Here is a 6445-nt window from a genome sequence, read left to right as displayed (position 1 = left end):
TAATATGCTTTCATTACACAAATTGTCATTGGATCAAGATATAGTCACTGTCTTCTAAAGCCAACAAGATATTATATAATGCATGTCTAAGAAGACGTGAAAATTTTATCATCGGCATTTATTTTTATGCATTTTATATTCCTAAATATGTAAAGAGGTTTTCCTGTTTTGCTGAATTATGTACTTGGTTAATTTAAGATTTCTCATGGTAATGCTAACATTAAATTTAAAAGATTATTTTACTTCTCTGAAAGTAAATCAAAACTTCACACAGGTGGTAGTGTTATTACAGAAAATTCTGCAATTTAAAGTTGAACTACTTGCTTATATTACCCATAATGTATGTTTAAATGTCTTTGAAACTATAATCTGTACCAACACGATCTAAAGAAAACTTTTTTCCCCAAATTTTTAATTATGTTGTTGTGAACCATTGAGTCAGAATGACCCATAGTTGTCTGTCCTGCAGGTTTTCAGAGGCATTTAATCACATGGGAGGATTCATTATTGTGTTTTGTAAAACCAGGCCTGTTCATTATCCATCCGTCTTCCCAACCCTCTACATAATGACATTGCATTGGAACAGATGAAGGAAAGAATTGTCTAAAATGAATATACGATTAGGCATTATACACATGATAACATCCCAGAGTAAGGGCTATATCATTGCAAAGAGGTCTGGGGGTGTGTAGAAGAGAAAGATAATTGTGCAACAATGAATAAATATTTTAAAAAAGTAAATTTTTTTAAGAAGGGAGGGTGAGGGGTATAATGTGTAAGAATGAATGAATGAATGAAAATCTAACTTCTCTGTAAATGTTCATTAAAATTACAATTAAAATTTTATTTTAACAACAGGAAAACAAAACAGGCCTGTTAACATGCCTATTTCTTTGAAATCTTATGACATTTGATTTCTACAAAAATTACTACCCAACATAAGGGTTTTTTTTTCAGTTCCATTTTAAAATTCTACTTTCGCACTATGGTTAATTGTATAAAGTGACGTTAAGGCTGTTAAAAAAGTACCTGGTATGTGCAGGAGCTCTGGTGGCTTAGGGGTAAGAAGTTGTGCTGCCAACTAAAAGGCATGCAGTTTGGATCCTCCAGTTTTCCCAGGAGAGAAATATAGGTTGTCTTCTCCTGTGAGATTTAATACCAATAAAAATTGGCTTGAAGGTCAACTGTGAGTCATTTCCAACCAGAAGTTACTAAAAAACAAGAAAAAATATGTGAAAAATATTTCAAGTATCGTGGAGAGTACAAATTATAATATCAGAACACTAAGACTGGCGGTATCTGACTTGAGCATTTGAGTTTCTTTAAGAATAGTCAGAAACTCAAGAACTTTTTCATTGCTATTAATGGAAACAGTGCACAGCTGACCCTTCAGTGGGTTTTCAGGGGCTGTAAGTTGCACGTAAGGAGATTTCCTATTTTTCCACTGCTGATGAATGTGAAGCTCCGTGAGGCACTAATGTTGAAGTAGCTGAGCAACTCACTAGGGATTACATCAACTAGTCTTATGATATGTCTGTTAAATATCTACAGTGTTGATTCCATTGCCTCAGTATAATGCTAAAATTACCTTTGCATCCAGAAGGTACATTTCACTTTAAATTAATTTGTTTTCATCCAGGTACTACTATCCGTGATGACACTTCTAGATAGGTATTCTCCAATGATGTTATCACAAAACCTAAAATATTTTCTGTCGCAGCTGTGCACAAATACCTCTCAGGTAAGTTAAATCAAAGTGGCACAAAATTAAGTTATTAAACAAAGGTATAACATATGCATGTAACCTTGCAAGTTTTATTTCTCATAACCTGTATAATTGATGTTTCTTAATTCCTACTTTACAATTACCATGACCTTCATCGTAAAGATAAAACCGGTCTCCATTTTGTCTCTTAAGCTCTTTATGGTTGGGGATTTTACCTCTAGGACTCTGATCCATAATGAGTTGATTTTTGTGTGTGGATTCTGTTTCAGTTTTCTGTAGACAGATGTCCAATTTTGCCAGCACCATCTGGTAAAGAAGTTGTCATTTCCTTTTTTTTTTTTTTTTTCTTAAGTGGGTTTTATTACCTCGTCAAATATCACTTGACTAATTGTACATAGGTTGCTAGACTGGTTTCTGGATTCTTGATTCATTCCATTGATGTACATGTCTGTCATTATACTGATACCATGGTGGTTTTGGTTGTTTTAGCTTTTTTTGCTGTTGATAATTTAATTTCACTTGAATCTACAATCAATACCCATTGCAGCAACAGTTAAGAAATCCAAAGATCTGTTGTATAAGACAAATCTGCAGTCAGGGACCTCTCTAAAGTTTTAAAGAGCAATGATGCATTTTTTTTATCAGTTATCTTTCTATTTCTACAATAATAGACTTATACAATATTTGCTCTTATGGGACTGAATTAGTTGACTCAGCATAATGCTCTCTTATCCCTCCCATGTTATGCAGTAATTTTCAAAATCATTGTTTCTGTGTGCTGCGTGGTATTCCATTACTACAGAGTAGGTTTGAGAACAGGATATGAGATACTTCCCCTTCATTTTTGTTTCTTAGAAAAGTTTTGTTTATTCTGGATCCCACAAATTTGGGGGAAATTGGCAATGAACATTTCAGATAAGGGTCTTACAACTAAAGTTTACAAGATACAATAGTGCCTTCACATACTTTCATCATGTTGCTAGGAGGGGCTATTTCTTGGAGAGGGAAATGATGCTTGGAAGGGTAGAGGGTCAATGAAGGAGAAGAAGATTTGGCCAGGTGGATTGACATGGTGACTGCCACAATGGGCTCTAATGTGTCAGAAAGTAGGAAGATGGCACAAGATAGGACAATGTTCAGATCTGTTGTTCATTGGGTTGCTATGAGTTGTACTCAACTAGATGGTACCTAACAACAACAACAACAACGCCTCCACAAGAAAAATGCTGATAATCTAAAAACAAAATTGGCAAAAGTCATGAAAAGACTTTTCACAAAGTCAGACATTTGTGTGGCCAAGAAACACCTGAGGAAATGTTAAAAATGATTATCAGTTGGTTTGATGCAAATGAAAGCAATGACATACCATTTCACTCTAGCAGCAATAGCAAAGTTTAACTACACAAGCAATAATAACTGTTGGAGAGAATTCAGGGAGATTGGAACTCTTACGCACTACTGGTAAGATTGTAAAATGGTACAACACTTAAGGAAGGCAGTTTGGAGTTTCCTCAAAAAGCTAAACATAGAAATCCCATATGATTCAGCTATTCTATTCCTAGGAATTTTTCCCAGTTAAATCAGAACTGAAACATGAATATGTACATGTGTATACCTATGTTCATAACAACATAATTCACAAAGCAAAAAAAAAATGGAAACAGCCCAAATAGCAATCAACAAACAAATAAATTGAGAAATGTTGCTATAGTCACACAATAGAATACTATACAGCACTAAGGAACAGCAAGTTTGTAAAACAGTATAAAACTTTAGATTGTCTTATGCTTAGTGTCATTTGCATAGATAAATATTGCATAAGACCACTATTGTGATTAATAGGATAACTGAGCAAGATATGTACAAATGTTCAAAAGGAGAAGGAGAAAAGGAAAAGGAGGGACATAAATAGCGAAAGGGTGGACAAAAATCACTGGGATAGCAGAAGTTTGTGGGAACAGAATTGGGAAATGTTCAATGAGAACTTGAAAAGATGGGGGATTATAAGCATAGAGCAATATTATTTAATTAAAGAAAATACATTGCATATGAATGATTCTATAAAACACAAGGTACATGAATGAAAAACAATGCATGTTAATGAAAAACACAAAGTACAAGTATAAAACAATGTATATGAATAATTATATGCAAATAAGTAAAAATGTGAACAATTCTCTCAAATTATTCAGTACTATTATCCAAAATTAAATAGCTCTTTTGGATAAACTTCAAAAATCAGAAGAGGTGTATACTAGGGATACATCCCATCTCCATACCTTTTCAATCTATATGCAAAATAGATCATCTGGAAGGCTGAGCTTTATGAGGAGGAATGTGGCATAAGGATTGAAGGAAGACTTAGCAAAATCCTGTGTTATGCAGATGATACAAATTTCCTTTCTGAAACTGAGAAAGACTTGAGGTGTTTGCTGTAGAAGGTCAAGGACTTCAATGTAGATTGAAGCACAACATCAAGAAAACAAAGATTCTCACCACTGAGCCAATTGGCAGCATCATGATAGATGGATAAAAGATTGAGATTAACAGCTTCAGCTTGCTTGGCTCCACAATCAACACTCTTGATACCAGCATCCAGGAAAGCAAAAGAGAAATTGCATTGGGAAAATTACTGAAGAACAAAGATGTCAGTCTAGATACTAAGGTGCCCCAGATCAAGTCCATGGTTTTTTTCAATTTCTTGCTATGCATCAGAGAGCTGGACAATGACTAAGGATGATAGAAGAATAATCGATGCCTTTGAGTTTTGGTTCTGCAGAAGAATAATATATAATTACCAGGAGTGCTAAGAGAACAAACAGTTCTGTTCTGGAAAGGGTGAAAGTAGGCTGCACCTTGGAGGTCAGAATATTGAAGCTTTGTCTGACATACTATGGGCATGTTACCAGGAGTGACCAGAACTTGGAAAGGGACATCATGCTAGGAAGGGTGGAGGCACAGAACAAGAGAGGAAGACAATGGATGAGATGGATTGACTCAGTGACTGGAGTAATGGGGATAGGTGTGTCAGAAACAATGAAATTGGCTCAAGATAGAGTAGGGTTTAGCGCTATTGTTTATAGGGTCATAATGATTTGGAGTCTACGGCACATAACAACAAGAACCTTATTTATTTTTTTTAATTTTCTGAGAACAGGAATGGATGTGGATATGATAATTGGAAGTAGAAGGTGATGTTGGATACATTATTCTGCAGAAGTAGTACAAGTGATGGTAATGCTGACAATTACCTTGATCCAAAAATCAAAGAGAATACTGGACACTAAAATTTAGTGTCCACCAAAACTAGACATTAAAATTATTTGGTGCAGAGAAGAAGAAAGTTGGACACTAACACTATTTTGGTGTAGGGAAGATCAAAGTTGTGGGAGAAAAATAATATATGAGATTATTTTAGGGGAATGCTATTACTGTGGTTTTTGTATACTGCCAAGTTGGAACCTACTTATCGCTGATTCCCCAGCGAGCCTTCAGAAGCATTAAATCGCACAGAAGGAGATTGTTCCTCTTTCTCCTATGGAACAGCTGTTCGACTTGAACGAGGTGACTTCAAGTTGTGGGCATCCTTGACCCTTAGAGTAAGGGTAAGTAAGGGTGGGGTCGAGCCTGCAGAACATACTCCAGGGGCTAATTTAAAATCCTATCAGGCCCTCAGGCCTATGGCCCTCGGACCTGCCTTTAATTATTTTTTGTGAAACATTTTTCTATGTGGTGTAACCTTGGCATGTCCACTTGCTGTACAGAAGTAACTCATGGGCGCTGTGAAGCTGAACACTGTGACACTGATGAGTCAAAAGTGAGAATGGTTACCCATGGTGGACAATGTTTGGTGAAGCTACCCAATTAAAACAAGCTTGGAAGCAGGAGTGGCATCCACTTCTGTAATAGCTTGCCTCTGGAAACCCTATGAACCTGGAGAAAGGACTAAAGTTATACAGGTGTCCAGGACTTTTTTTTTTTCACCTACGACTCAAAGGCACTTAACAACAACAACAACAACAACAAGAATTTGAAAAGATCTGGATGAATACATGATCAACAGGGTTTATTTTATTGTTTAAAAGGATGCTCAGAAAACTTTTCCTAATGGAAGAGTTATCCCTTTTTCTCTGATAATACGTGTGACAATTGCCATCATATAACAAATTAAGCAGTACTTTGCTCTATACATCATGAAGCACAGAGGAACCTAAAGCCTCTCATAAAAGCATCAATATAGACATCTATTCTCACATGAGAATATAAAATGAGTTGTTCTTACTTCCACAGTGAGATAAAAATATGATTGTTGTGAACAAGGACAAAATGCTGATCAGAGAAACTCAATAAAACACTAACATAAAAGTGTTTTCCTTAGAGTCTTTGGAAGTTCTCACTCCACTTCATGGAACAGAAAAACAAACAGAATATTTTTGAATTCTTAAAGAGATATGTTGTCCACTCTTAGGACAAGGTGTCTCAATTACTATGCTTATAATTGACTTAAGTAATTACCATGCAGTCTATTAAGGCTTAAAAACCCCCCAAAAAACCAAACTATGAAAGAATTTTTCTTTTACTTTTCAAAGAGAAGAATGAACTGGAGAAGAGGGGTGGGCAGGGAGAAAAGTACAAGAATGAATGAATGGAAATCCAAAATCTCTGTAAATGTACATTAAAAGTAACAATAATAATAATAAAATTTAAAAACCAACCAAA

The 6445-nt window shown here is 35.3% G+C and overlaps 1 pseudogene; it reads left to right on the top strand.

The window, feature by feature from the left end:
* Positions 1–1654: 1654 nt before the first annotated feature.
* The window catches only part of LOC102864629, a 65348-nt pseudogene continuing 60557 nt past the window's right edge, over positions 1655–6445 (top strand).

The sequence above is a fragment of the Elephantulus edwardii genome, unplaced genomic scaffold (assembly GCF_000299155.1).
Source record: "Elephantulus edwardii isolate Elephantulus edwardi_28Jun2011 unplaced genomic scaffold, EleEdw1.0 scaffold00005, whole genome shotgun sequence".
NCBI classification, from domain to species: Eukaryota; Metazoa; Chordata; class Mammalia; order Macroscelidea; family Macroscelididae; genus Elephantulus; species Elephantulus edwardii.
The sequence above is the reverse complement of the archived record's forward strand: the minus strand, read 5'-3'. Positions and strand labels throughout refer to the sequence as shown.